The sequence below is a fragment of the Neodiprion fabricii genome, chromosome 4 (assembly GCF_021155785.1).
Source record: "Neodiprion fabricii isolate iyNeoFabr1 chromosome 4, iyNeoFabr1.1, whole genome shotgun sequence".
Lineage (NCBI taxonomy): Eukaryota > Metazoa > Arthropoda > Insecta > Hymenoptera > Diprionidae > Neodiprion > Neodiprion fabricii.
The window spans coordinates 26,359,290-26,373,980 of NC_060242.1; the positions used below are offsets into that span (position 1 = coordinate 26,359,290).

The following is a 14,691-nucleotide window of genomic DNA, read 5'->3' on the forward strand; positions in this document are numbered from 1 at the left end:
GTCACGTACGACTTTGCAAACGGACATCGGGATATGGAAACACCGGAACTCTCCATGAGTGGTTGAGGAGATGAATGGCGATGCGCCTTCGGTCGTTGGATGATTTTTAATGGCGTCCTTCACGCTGCAGAGCAGCCTGCAAATGTGTTCGATTCGCACAGTTGCGGAATTGCAATCGTGTGACGGTGACGACGACGACGACGATGACGATGACGATCGTGTGTTGCGACGGTGTGACCTTGCTGAAAATTGTGAGCGCCTGATGGAAATGTGTATGATTAATTAAGCGACGACGTAACTCGGGTGTTAAGCAGGCGGTAAGATTGCGTGGGCGAGTAATTACTCGAAAAACTTAATGCGGGTCAACACTAATTATTTTAATGATAATAATAAACATTATTAAGCTGATGAGCTTCTGATTACAGGGGTTACAAAATTCATGTCCAGACCAAAGACCTTCTTCGTCATTCGTGAAGCGACAATTCTCGGGTACTTGAAAGAAACGAAGATAAAAAAAAAAATAATCGATACCGAGGCGTCATATGATGAGTGAAGAAATATTCGTACAATTTTTACAAAACAACATTCTGAGACTTATTTTCACCGCTTTGAAGCATCGCTAATTTCAGTATAAGACTGACAATTAGATTGAAATTCGAGGAATAATTAAAGAAGGAATTAAAACGAAAAATGTCGCAAGTCAAGTTTTCCAACTTTAAATCAGATCACTCGTCCAAGGTGTAACGAAATTTATCATAAAGTATCGAACGGTTTTCTGTTTTTAAAGAACGGTGTTGGTTGATTAAAGAACTTTCACAACTTTCAGTCTTAGGTGACAAAAATTAAAAAATACCCTCGATTAATTTTTGAGATGTTTTCAATTTGTATAAGTTGAAGATATTTTTGAAACAAACTTTCCCAATTCATAGCGAAATTCATGTCTCACCGACCTTTAACAGATTGCACGCAAAAAGTATGCGATTACAACAAAAATCTCGATTCGCGAACTAATTCTTAGTATAAATAATATTCTTTGAACAACTCTCCCGATCAATGAACCGTTCCAGACGGTCAAGTCTATAAAACCATTGATCTCCAAGTTACGTAACAGAATTGAGCGGTTCACTCAATAAAGTCCGCTTGTTCAGTTCACATGTAAGGCCGCAGCACGAACAGGTTAAAATCATAAAATGCACTTTTAAAGCGTTAAGTGTTGGCGCCTGACGTGGCACAAAAGTGTATCTAAAACGGAACACCCGAGTCCAATTACCCCTTCGGCCTGGCCATAAGCTGATTAGATACGGCAAGTCCCGTTAAAGCCTGTGCCAATGTTGAAAAGGTCGACGAAACTGCACGTCTCCTGAGTTTCGATACGAAAAGTAGATGCGAAAAGGGAAACGGCCGATCCTGAAGTGGGCAACTTTGCATTTCAAACTGCTCTCCTTTCAGGAAGCGAAATCGTACGTAAAAACCTGATATACACCGCAGTCGTAAAACGGACGGTTTGCCGTGAGACTCGGGATGTTCGCTGGCCTGGGACGAGTTCGCGCTCTGCTTTATGACAGATCGGAGATTCAGGAAATAGCTGGCATCCGTCCATGAACGACATGTGCAGACGCCGCCTACACGTCTATTCACCGAGTGTTGTTCGTACGCAACGGGCCCGCTCGCCGCCTGCACCTTTACTTTCATGGGGCCCAGCCTACCGCCTCACGTCCTGGCGATAGTAACCATATGGCTTCGTGCCAGGACTTACTGAGAAGGCATGGCGTACCTGCTTTCTGCTTTCCGTTTCTCATTTATCGGTATATGGCGTGTGGAATGGTAAACGGGCCCGGGACTTGGGGGGTCCTTTTACATGTCCTGCGGGGACAATTCCTTCTGTAACCACTTGACGACCAGACTCTGACTACGGTGTCATTGAAACGAAAAACAGAGTAGATTCGAAAAACGTCTCTCATCCGTCGTCGCCACATTCTTATCGTGTTGTACGATGTTATGACCACAAACGACACCAACGATCGTACTAAATTACTAACAATGATCCGTTTACCAAGTGCTAAAAAATTGTGGCAAAAAGTTACTCAGAGACGGGTTGTATAAGTCACGATTAACCGAGTTATACAAGAAGTTAGATGTCACGTTCATGAATACTGCGTTTTTTGAAGGTGGCCACAAGTGGTATTGCAGTGTCCAAGCATGGTGTATCCAACTATCGCCTACAGGTGAAAACTTTCCGTTCCTCGTGCAGTTTCACATTTTGTATCACATGCACCGTATGCATCGCGCCCACTCACAATCAGCGCGAATGCAGACGTACGTACCTGTTTCATTCTGCTCGAATTGCAGGTGTAGAACCGGTTCGACGAATAGTGGCGAACAGTCGAATCGTTTATTATACTTTCAAGTTCCTGGGCTCTTTTTATAGATTAGCAACAGCTGGCTGTGATCAAGATGGTTCGCGATTCAGACACCGAGAGGTAATTGTTGTTGTTTTTGTTGCAGTCAATGTTGAACGAATTATGCAATCGAGGACGTTTCGGCAACGCTTCGTTCCCGCCGATGGGATGTAATTGCTTCTGTCGTTCCAGTGAGGTATTCTTCAAGGAACCATCACCGATCCGTTCGGGAAATGGGTTCCGGATACGTTGGAAAAATTATTTACATTGCTGAGAATTGAAACGTAGGTTCATCCCTGACGTTACGCTCGTTACGACCGCAGTAAAAAATTGGCAAATTCTTGCGGCTTCTCGATCGCGACGATCCCTGATCCGATCTCTGCCTCGCAGTCTGGCACATGCAGCGTGTTTGAACGAGCTTGCGAAGCCTTTTATTTTGCCGCATGCATGCGCCGATCGGTGGCGGCCATCTGGACTCTCGATAAGCCGCAATGGTCAACACGATCCGATCGGACGTTGGCAGTAAGTGAAAGTATCGCTTGATCGCTTTACAAGTATAAAGTCCGCCGTTCCGATCTCTGCGTAAACGCTGCGGTTTATTACTCATACTCCGAGCAAAAGGATAAATTGACAATTCTACCTGTTCGGTTGAACTGTAACACGTAGACGTAAAGAACGCGATTTAATTTACATGTGGTTTAACGCTCCATACCGCATAGCTTAAATGAGTTACGTTTTTATGCCAAGGTGTCGAGATTATTATTCTCAAAAAGTTGGCGACACTTGTTTAAGAATATCCGACGAGTTGATTTTAAAGTCTGTTAATAGCAGTGCGGGTACTCTGATTTTTTTGAAGATCCAGTCTGGCTTTCATCCGCAAGATTCTGTTTCTCTCTCTCTCTCTTTCGCAATACAAATTTTGAATAAATTCTGAATATACTGTGCAGAATAACTTTATAAAACTGTACGTGTTCAGCTGATTTTTCATACACTCGTGCAAACTCTTCTCGTACAATCCTCCAGGTTAATGCAAGTGAAACGTCGATCGATGATAAAAACGTGAAGCCGTGCGCTACGTTGGAAATATAATTTCATACGTATATCGTTGACTGCAGTCGAAGGCAATCAATGCAATACCTATGAAGCAGAATGGCAGTTGATACACGTTCGTTCGCTTCGGCTATAATACTATTTGCGAATAAATTGACACTTCCACTTCTGTTATATAATACCAGATTTAATGGAATTGATTACAGTATGTGCGCGATTTCCGGTGCTGATTTGACACATCGTCCAAGTTCCGTATTACATAAATAGACAATGTCCAAACAGCTTATCACGCTGAGTTCAACATCGTTGGTTGATTCGAGTTGTCGGTGAATAAGTTTCTTTTGGGTGTAAAAGACGACAGTTGAGGAAGAATTATAAGACTTTTCCCGGTCTTATTCGTTGTCAATTTCCATTAAACGATGTTTAAATTGAATCCAACAGCAGGCGAAGCGGAACGCTACGTATTTTACACTACCGAATTAGAACGCCGCTTTTTCAATTCAGCATTATAATGGTACCATCACTCCGATCGAGTGTACGCGTTAAAATTATTCCCTCAGAATGCGTCATCTTGCCTCAGGACCCGTGTCAACGGCGTTGTTTAACAGTATTGAAAATTGTCTAAACTCGGGGAACCGGTCGTGAAATCGTGAGGCACGTATATCAAACATGCGGGTTTACACTCGTATAATTTACACGTAGACAATGAACGCGTACAGCGATACGCGATGAAAAATAAATGTGTAGAAGCGTCCGGTGCACATGTCTCCTAGTCAACGAGGCAAGTTTTTTTTTTTTTTCGAAATTCCTCGTAAAGCGTGTTTCAGGATGGTACGTGTCAGGATTTCACAGACTGAACGAATCTCTGAAAAACAATGTGCACACTTATCAGTCAATACGAGTATTCATTGGTTTGGGGCATTCGGTGAAAATAGGGTGCGTCATTCCTGCAGCAACGGGCTCCGGGGAAACGATTATGTGAATGAATGAATCGGCCGGACCGTCTGGATCAAAAGTTAGGAAAAGAGAAACCACCGTTTGAAAAATCTCCAGAGATGTTGTTGACGCGAATGATAGTGAACGAGAATAGAACAATTCAATCTTACTATACGTGAGAAAAATGAATTATTTCAACAAATTATCGAATAAGACAAGCTAAAATATCAACAATTTGAGAAAAGGTTTTGGTAATCAGGAAATTACAAATGCTTGAACACTGGCGTGTTTGATCTGAATCTGAAGTTTTTAGACTTATTTTGTTTACCGTGAAGTTCCCGATAGAAAAAATTTTACAGTCATCTCCGGAGTGCATAAAAGTTGATTGAGATTTTTGAAAAAGTTTTTTCTATTTCCCTAACGCTTGATTCAAACGGTCCGGTACATCCATCCTTAAAAGGGATCCAAATTCACGCGGTAGAGCAAAGCCTTTAACCCTGGAATTTATTTACACCGTTCCTCGAGGACCGAATCCGCCTTTGTAACCTCGCCTCCATTAATCTCGCAGGATTATATCGAGTCAAGGAACATCCATGCAGCCACCGGCGGTCGGCATTGAGTGACACTCATATAAATTACACGATGGCTCGTTCGGCGCAAAGAACCGCTTCTTTAAATCTCAACATCGTTTCGTCTAACTTCGTTTCGATCAAGTCAGATTGCATCGCGTGCAATCGTTCAGGCTATCATTCTTTCGGCGTTTCAAAAAGCGAGTGCCGATAGCGATCGTTGGACGCTATGAAAAAAATCGGCTTCCTTTTTCAGGAATACGATACGACTGCCGATTAGATGTCATTTCATTTCCCGAAAAAACTCGTCTTCCAACATGACCGTGTACCTACGTAAGTTTTGCGAATTCGTGTCAATTTTCGCGAAACATTCCGAGCCTGAAAACAGTTATTATTTATTATCGTTGTCGAAACGGTAATTCCTCGACGTGCTGTGCAGGAGAAATCGCTTCTTAAACCGATTATTATATACATACGCTCGTGGACCACTCGCTTACGTTATACTCGCCCGGTCTTCGCCTTTCATCGACCTTTTATTCAGATCAGACATGCCGTCCAATTGGCCGTGCCCGGATTTTTCTCTAACGATCTCGCGATTGTGCGTGTAGATCGATGTGAAAATAATTATCCTACATAACGCACAAGTCGAGTGTGAGGAATGGGATCAAGGCCAAGCCTCGTGTAATCTAAGCTTCAAGGCGGTCGAAAAGGATCGAACAGTCATGACAAAGTTGACTCGTCTAACGTTATTCGCGGTAAATAAGTCTAGACGTCACAGATCGCGAGGCTATTAATACACCGCACGATCTACGTACGTACATCAGCGTGTATCGAAGCACGTATATACCGGGAAGAAAAAAAGATCCTTTACATCGGTAGGCGGCCGAATGATCGGAGCTAATGCACGCTTCGTTGGTTGGAAAATTGATTGGCGGTTAATTTTTTGTTGCAAAGAAACGCGCACCGAAACCGGGTGTGTAATAAAAGCAAAATGGCGAGCACGCCGCGTCGATTCCCGTACATCGGCCTCGTGTCTTAACGGTGACGTCATAAACATTTAACTGTCCACTATCCGTTTTAAGGTACCACAAATCCTGCCGGTATTTTCTGCCTCGGTTTAATACACGCCTGTAATTTTTCAAACCATATTTATTTCCACGAATTTCGCTGCACGCCTTGGGCACCCCAATGGCCCAAATTTTCCATTTAACTCTTCTACGGCACATTGATAACATCGGTATTCCAGTAAGATTTGCCAATGGTACAAACAATCGATTTATGGGTATATATATGCTAAGTAAGGTAACAACGATTTCGTAAGTCGAGATATGTGCAATTGTGAAAACTTTATACACCAATCACTTTCATCGAACCAGAATTTGACAAATATTTATAAGCAAGCGTGCACTTTTCAGAATAACGAGGAGAAAGCCAAGGTCTACGTATTATACATACGTATGAACGAAGATTGAAAACTCTGTTAATTGAATTCTGGTACCCTTCAAATTTTTCTGATTTTGCTTGTGAGTTAATTGCGTCATCGCCAACAAAGCTGATTTTTGAAAAAATTTTCAACGTGCCATGCGATACTATTTTTCCAATGAGGATTAATCAATTCAATATCCCAGAAATTTGAGAAAGAAAATAAAAATAAATAAAAACGCTGAACCAATAAGAAAAGATCTGAAACATAACACAGAAATTTTCTATCGTTAACAGTTTTCATAAAATGTTTATAAAAAATATACAAGAATTAATGCGATAAAGAGTTGGTACAACGATTCGGAAACTTGCAGCATATGAGGGCGATTTGCAAAGTGGCGAGAAACTGTGAACGGCGAGTGCAGTAACGAGAGACGAAATTTATTCAACTTTCACAAAAAAATGTGGACCTCAAATTCGTACGAGGCGTAAATATGGGACGTCATCGGTCCACGTATATTGCGGGTGTCTGGAAACGGCCGATGAGCCAAGTCGTATTAAGATGTGCGCAGCTTGCGTGAGAGTCGTGTGATTACTGTAGTCGAGTCGAGTCGTTCGATGCATGGGTTATACGGTCGAATGGCAGTGGAATTCGCGCTACTTGAGTTAAAAGCAATCGCTCGTTTTGAATCGGGCACACCGTTACATTCAACGCTATGTACTTAAATGTATTTGTTCATTGCATAAATGCGACGTACACGCGCCGCGCATACGCGATAAGTATGACAAATTATTTTTAACCTTATCGGGTTTGACGAATCGCTACGGAAATCTGAATGATAATTTCGTTTTTTCTTCGAATTTTTTTTTTTTTTTTTTCCCCGATCCAAATATTTATACAATATGAAAACGACCGTGCACTTGTTGTTTCGTGGAAAATTTTTGTAAAAATATAAAAATATACCTAGTCACAGAAGGAATGAGGTGAAAATTTACGACCAGTATTATAAGGAAACCCGTTTCTCTGCACAGCAGGAAAATCTTTCCGGACCTTGCGATGTGAGAGCACTTTTACTCGACGGAAATACAAGAACGGCATACATATATTTTGAAAATTGAAGACTGAACAAGGGCTGGGCGATTAATATATAATTCGCAGACTCATGGTTTAATTATTCTACCAATCAATCGGTGTTTCGATCAGTCAATTCAACGGCCTTATCGATCTTCCGTTTCTTTTTTCTTCGATTAACCGATTAATCGATCAATTGGAAAATGCGGTTGATCGAAGTCTAAAGTCTGAGAAAACCAAGTGGCGATATGATTATGACTGAAGTAATCTCAAGGTCGACGTTTTCCCCCCATTGAGAAAATTAAACCGGAGGCGGTTCGAGCACCGATTATTACGATTATTGCGATTATAGGTTCCCGGGTAAACGAGATCCGATTATTATATCTCCTTGGTATTTGGTAGGTAGGTCCTTTTTCTCGGAACAATTTTAATACTCTCCATCCCGCGAGTCGAGCGAGTCGATAGAATTGCTGCCTGCGCAGGCTCTTTTGGACGAAGGCAATCGCTCAGGGCGCGAAGAAGCCGAACCTGTTCGAAACGCCCGCCCGCCCAGTCGAAAGAGAAAAAAGAACGAAGAAGAGACGAGCTGCATGGAGTTTTATATTCGGCGACCTCTTTAAAATGCAGTCAGTAGGTATCGGAGCCGTAGAAACTTAAAGGAAAGCTGAAAGACGGGATGAGGCAACTCGATCGTCGCTCGTCCCCGTATGAATCGGGTACTCGAACCGCCATCTTTTCATCTCAGTGTCGTTAAAAGGCGGACAATATTGCCCGCGAATCGCGCTAAAGAATTTCAAATTTTCGGTAATTACTGCGACTCGCAATCAGCTTTACAATGAGTATGAATTACGTTGAAATAAAAATCACCGTTATGCAGATTCAGAATTTTTTTTAACTTTCAAGGCACACTCAGAGAAATTCTTATTTCCGGTTACCGCTCATTTCCTCCTTGACTATTTTCATTTTTTACCACAGTCGGGAAATATAGTTCTAGGTAGAAAATAAAAATTAGTTTTCTAGCTGTTACCGGAAAGTCTAGCATCCGTTACTATTCTTTCTCATTACGATCACTGTTGCTAGATTTTCTTGTAACGGTTGCGAAAATTTAATGCTTGCGCAACAATAAATTGACGTTAAAGCCTTGTTTAACTAAAAAAGTAGAATAAACCTCAGAAACTGATTTTGCGTTGCAATTACCAAAAAAGGATCGAAAATAGCGCGAAATGGTTAAGTGTACCTGGTTTTTCGTAATTCAATTAGTATTCAAACAATTTTCTTAACGATACCTGTTTCTAGTTACTATAACAAATGAAATTTTTCTCAGTGCACTAAATTTGCAAAATATGAGTTTTTTGATTCCCTATTAAGGTTTACTGCATTTCAGGTAATTTTAAAGCTGCGAAATAACGAGATGAATCTGAAATTGCACTGCTTAAATAAATTCAAATTGTCAAGTCGAGTTCGCAGATGAAAAATCAATCTAAGCGTCCGTTATTCTTCGCATCCTAATAAGACTTACGTACTTTTGTCTAAGCGCTTCCCACCTTCGACAGTTTCATAAAAATCAGTTATACTCCCGCGTTACGTATTCAGATTACATGGGTGTGTATAAATTACAACTAATTTGATAATTAAATGTAGAGCGCGAAGCGATAAGTGGGAGAGTTTTTATGACCGGTAAATGTACAAATTATTAATGCACACATGAGCTGCCTAAATCACCGTGTTCAGGTGACTAATGATCGTTTAGAAATTCCGTTTCTCTTCTCTCAAAATCTTCAAGCAAATCGTAGAGTGCGGTTGTTCATTACTTTACAACGACTATCGGTGTACGATTTGCGTATTAATTACCAAATGTTCAATTACAAGATGCATGCGCGACAAAAGTAGCCACCCGGATATTTTTGCGGTGCTCGTAAAAAGACTGTTATTAACGCTTATTCCGTCTACCTTATTGCGGCGACAGCAGCGGTGAAAACCACAAAAATTCTTTCGGTTCACTAGACGCGCGGCGTCTTTGATTTTAATGAATCGTTAACTACACCGTCTATGCCCAATTATACCTGTACCACTTTAACAATCATGGATTGTAATCGCAGCCGTGAGACTACTCGTTGTTTGTTGAAGACCCGCGGCTTTACTAGGTCTCTTAATTCTGGCTCGCACCGTCGTATTATGATATTACAGGGTCAAGCAGAGGATAAAAAGACGATTCGACTATTCATTACTATAGAAAAGAGACAAGGGTATTACTTACGTCGTATGCGGTGATTGATACGTGTGTATATAACTTTACAAAAAGGGTATAAATGCCCGTTTAGATTCCTTTTCGGGAAAAAAAAAAAAAATTGGGTTTTAGACCAATTCGCATAAATTAACGCCACGGCACTAGGTTTTATGGCTCGAACCGCAGTTTAACGCCTGCCTGAACTACCGCTCGTTACACTAAACTAATTTCTCCGATGTACAATACACCGAATAACCGCGCAACCTGCATTCAAGTTTCATTTGATTCTTACGCGTATGAAAATCGTGTTGCGGGTCTCTTTCGCTGACGCTTGCAATTTTCGACGACATTTCACTTACAAAAATGCCACGCTATTTGATTGAAAATGTGCAGCATGTTAATTACTGCACCTGTTGCATAATAAATCATGTTACGCGGGTATAATGTGATGCGAGGAATCGTAAGAGTTGCTGACGTTTAGAAAGTCGATCTGCATGCGTAGAAATGAATCAGGAAAAGTTGCTTTTTGAAATTAAAAAATGAGAAGATCAAGTTTTTTTTTTTTTTATTACAATAATCTGATTTTCCGTACGTTAAAAATGTAACGTATAACATACTTTTCCCATCTATAACAAGGGATTTCATTAAACACTGCGACAAATCAGCGAGCAATTTATATTTGGACTTTCTAACGAGATCAGAGCATTATACACGAGAATTGCAGGCAACTTTCCTGAAACAAGTTAACTTTCAATCGGTATCCACACCGGTTTGTAATAGAAGTCTTTAGATTATAAGCCACCTGAATCAAACTCGATCAGGGTAAAAAAAAAAATCTCAGACTAGAGGCATGGAATTTACTGCCATTATGTCCTGTCTTTAGGTATATACCGTAAGGTATAAAGTTTCTCGGTACAAAATACTCGAACCAATGCGAAGATTCGTCGATTCAGATACGCGATAGTATAAAATCATTCTGCGACAATTTTTTACACCGACGTCTGTAACGAATGCAAACGAATATTTGAAAAAACCGAACGAAACAACGCGACGTAATTGTGCCCGTCCTCAAAATGAATATCGAAGAGAAATCTACGCGTTGAAAGAAGTTTGCTCGCCGTTTGGCGATGACTCGTGAATTAGTTTCACAAAAATCATTCATACCGCTCGGAAACGCGCTTCTACACGCTAAAAACATAGAGTTTGAGCTCACTCAGCAAGATCCGAGGCAATGAACTCGAGCAGAGAGCTTCGGGCGGAAATGTAAATGCACCGATGGTAGGCAGCCTGTCTGAAAGTCCGATGCTTCCGATATTGACCGATTTCTTAAACGTATCGGGAAGAATCGGAGAGCCGCTTCGGCCAAGAAAACTCGGAGTGTATCGGTCAATTGGCAAACAGATAAATATTTGCCTTTCGCAGCTGACCACTTCGCACAATTTCGTATCGAACATCCTTGGAGACGCGCAAACGCTTGCTTACTCGGTCATTTCAAAATGGCTGCAGGAAATTATACGAAACTCTTTATTCCTTTCTTTGCTGTAAGCGTTCGTGTTATAAACATTGTGCAGTTTTGTCGAACGTCTCTCATGATTCTATTGTTCACCTCTCGTTGCGCAACGGGCTTAAGGATCGTTTCCTCCTCTGGAACACGAAGCCAACCTTCGGCTTCTCAGTCTCTGGTCGCAAACTAACGCTGCCTCCGTTCCACCACGCTCTGAGTATACGGTTCTGTACGTTATAGCGGAGGCGGGTAGATAAACACACGTACAAGTATCCGGATTTGTACAGGGTGGTCCAGCTTCTCAGAGGAGAATACAGGTTCCATCGAGTCGCTATTTATTCCCGGCACACTGAACTTGTCACATCACAACGGAGAAAAATCAGATACTTGTTATTCAAGGTTCGCACGATGTGCGACTCGTTCTGATTTATTGAATTTAGTTGTGGAAATATCAACGAATAAAATGATTTTGAAAAATCCACTCGATTGTGGTGGAAACTTTTAAAGTCGACGAATTTTGAGCCGAATTTTTTTATTCAGTTTAGTTTAGTTATTACGGTCTTCAACTTTTTCATAAATATAACGGTTTGTCGTATTATCGTAAGAGGAAATTTGGCAGGTCAAATTTAAAGATCTTCTAAACATTTTTTGGCAGGCTTTGAACTTGCTGTATGATTTGTACGATTCCTATTTTGAATGAAGGAAGATAGTCGTTCTGATGAGAAATTCTCTCGATTCTCAAATACGTCAAATATAACAACTAGATCGATTGTTGTTAATCTATAGATCGAAATGAGGTTCATAAAGATTGAACTTTTTCGCTTTTCGATTTTCAGCTAATTATTTTCAGAAACGATTACAGACTAACCTGAACCTGTATTTTTCTCATTCACGTTTAACAGCGATTTCGAATATTCAAGCTCAGACATCCCATCGATCCCATTTCATTCTTAATGATTGGCATAAATTCAAACTATCCCATACACGAAAACATAATTCATCAGGCAATTAACCGTCCATTGCATAATTTCGGGAAAATCTAATCAACGAGACGACGGTAATCGAGTTCCTTTCTTCGGTCGTTAAAATTTGACTCCTCGCCGCTGAATTTTGTAAATCCGTGCGTGATCTCCAGAGGAAATTGATACTCTGAGCCACCCTGTACACAGCGATGGCATTATAACCCTAACCCAACCCAACGACGAGCTCACACTGCGCCCACGACTTGCAGCGGTGCAGCAGTACAGACATCGGCTATGCACGGAGCGAGAATATGCTGCGGACGATGACGTCACTGCCGGTGGGGCATTGTTCTGCCGCACTTCGTGGAGTCTAGCGCGAGTTTAACGATCCTCGCGGCATCGTCGACGGAACCCGAGGGGCCCAGAGGCCGGGACGAAGAGATCCTGGCGGACGGCAGTAGCCTCCAACTTCGGGCCCCGTGCCCATGGGGCCCTCGAAGTCAGTCAGACGCAGCTTGCGTGGGTCGGATTACATTTCACGTGGGAATACACGGACGCGACAAGACGTGTGGAAATAGGCATATTCTGCCGGAGAGAGATTTTTGGCTGCGGTTGTACCGCATGCACTGTTGAAAATTATTGGGGAATTTACTAGATATTTATTGAACAAAAGAGTTGGCAGTTTCCGGAATCAGGCTGCAAGTTTACAAATTCGGTGCAGCGACGTATGTTACTATGTATTTGTCTTGAAGCTGTGAAAATTTTTCAATTTACTTCAAATTTATTAAATTTGTTGTATTTTTAAATTGAATAAACAGTAAATTTATTGTGAATTCATCGTTCCGTATCCGAATAAAACTTCTAATAAAGCGTATATAGGAAGTTCCAGTCGGAAATTTTTAACAGTATGCGCTCTGTGACTGTTTTCAATTTTATACAATAACCGAATAATATGGTTCTGGGTAGAAAATTAAAATTAGGTTTCTAACTGTAACTAGAATATCTGATACGCATTACCATTCTATTCGATCACTCTCTATAATATATAGCTCCAATTAAACTTTCTTACAACATATTTCGAGAAGTTGATGCTGTTGCAACAATAAATTGACGTTAAGACCTTGTTTGGCTGACAATGAATAAATATATAAATGACTAGGGAAACAGATTGAACGCTACAGTGACCAGAAAATGTGGTATTGGCAACCATAATCAGATTAAATAGTTACTTGTACTTCATTCTCTGGTAAGTCCAACAATATTTAAACCGCTACCGTACCGATACCCATTTTTTATAGTCAAACTTTAAGAAACGAAATTCTTCTCACTGCGCAGAGACGCCCGAGTGTCGAGACTCGGGCACACATTTTTTTGCGGTCCTCGAGCCAGCGAAAGAACCCTCATATGAATTAGGTACGTGTGCGCGCAGTGACACATGTGCAAAACACATGGAAAATTGGTTGGTTGGTTCTTTTTCAAACTTGCAGCGACGACCCGTTCACAGCTCTCAGTTTGCACCCAGAGCGTGTCTTACCGTCAACGCTGATTGCCAATGGAATATTATAGTCCTGCATGAATGGCGGTGTAGGTACACGGATCGGTTTCGATCGGATCGGTTTCGATCGGATCGGTTGTGGATCGATTACCGATCGCAGTGTATATGCGTATCGTTTCGGGCAGCTCGTTATTCAATTTATTCTCGTTAAGTCACTGTCTGTGAATTAGGATGTGGAATTTGGGAAACCCAAATTGACGAAAGCAATGAAGAAACTAATTTATAAACAGACACTTGTGAAGCCGAGTTTTATTTAAACAGAACAGCGACCGCATACTTCGTGTAAAATTGTCAGGGTTCAATATGTTTTACGTACAATGAACGGAAGTACAAAAATGGTCAAATATTTTTTCGGTATAAAAATTCCTGGCGTAGAGTCATCTAGGATCAGAAAAATAACATAAGGGACTACTTTTTTCAGATTGATTTCTATAGAATTCACCGAAAACTTGATATGTCTGAAAACACAATACAGCAGAAAATTCACAGTTACTGCCGGTTAACCTTTTCCTGCTACCTCATGCTCCGAGTTTATACCAACGCTACTAAATATTCCCGCTCAGCGTCGATATTGTTATATTGAAATTCAATTTTCTTCAGATTGCGTAAAGTAGAGAGAAAAAAAAGTATGGAGGACCAGGTTGGGCCTTGTATATTTGTACCGACTTTCAGATGTCTCAGAGATCCTGTGACCGATGATATAATTAATATTTAAAAGTGCTGTAAGCATTGTCGCTTTGCCCCGAATCTTTCGTCCGAGGGAATGAGGAGCAGAGGCCAGTTTGTGTTTTTTCATACGACAAACCGGTTCGTATGATTTTTAACATTTCAGCCAACGGTGAGTGTGCGGATATATACGTCGTATACTGTATATATGCAGAGTTTTGTAATACAATATGCTTCACGGGCGATTTAATAATGGCCCTGATTTAGATTAGAATATATGATTTTTGTCGTAAATGTTGAAAATGCAGTTCTATCGATGCGCAAACACG

General features: G+C 41.0%; 1 protein-coding gene across 3 annotated transcripts in view; it reads right to left on the reverse strand.

Moving 5' to 3' along the window:
* Positions 1 to 14,691, reverse strand: part of LOC124181448 (titin homolog) — a 45,727-nt gene that overhangs the window by 30,235 nt on the left and 801 nt on the right. The window lies entirely within an intron of this gene.